Here is an 880-nt window from a genome sequence, read left to right as displayed (position 1 = left end):
TCCAGAATGTCATGTGTGTTTTCATGTCACCAAGGCCAAGAATGTGTTGTGATAAGTGAATTGAAACAGTCTGTGTCGTTTGAATTGATTGAGTACATAAGTACCAAACACCTATGGCAGAGTAAGTAAATTTTTTTGTTTTGTCTCCGCCCACATAGGTTTTGGATTTATTCAGAAAAAATCCAAGACTTTTCTCCCACAATTTTTCACTGTTGATGACCTCTGTCTCAAAGCCATGAATTTTACATTGCAATGAAATGCTTCCTTGCAGCAGTCATATTACAACCATTGAACCTTGTCATGAAGGAAAATTGCATTCTAGAAACAATTTGAGCAGGCTGTATTTTTTAATTTACCCTAACCAAATTGACTTTTCTACAATTCTGGAAAGTAAATACTTTGCAATGTGTGTCATGGTAATCGAGTCTGCAAAGCTTGTATTAAAGATAAAAACTTCAGGGATCAACCCAGTCTGATAAAATCAGATGTAGAGAAGGCGATGCACCTCTTCTTATCCTGTAACGTTCAGCTATCACCTAGCTGGGACAGCAGAGGACAAGCACAGGTGGAGATGGCGCCATCTCAACGTCTGATTTTTAATCAGATTGGGATCAACCTGTACATGTTTGTAGAGTTGGTACAAAATCTACAGAGCTATTAAACTTGAAATGGAGAAATCAAATTTTGCAGCATTGTAGGTTTTTGCCCAAAAATGTACATTCACATGCCTTGAAGTGGAATGTTCATTCACATGCCTTGAAGTGGAAAAGGTGTGGTATTATATTCCTAGGAAAGTTTACACTCTCTGCCGATAACTCTGAAACATTGGTAAAATCTTTGCATGAGCAAAAAACATCGCATGCGCTCACGGTTTACTTTC

Source organism: Ptychodera flava, chromosome 17, assembly GCF_041260155.1.
Source record: "Ptychodera flava strain L36383 chromosome 17, AS_Pfla_20210202, whole genome shotgun sequence".
Lineage (NCBI taxonomy): Eukaryota > Metazoa > Hemichordata > Enteropneusta > Ptychoderidae > Ptychodera > Ptychodera flava.
Note: the sequence above shows the minus strand (reverse complement) of the source record.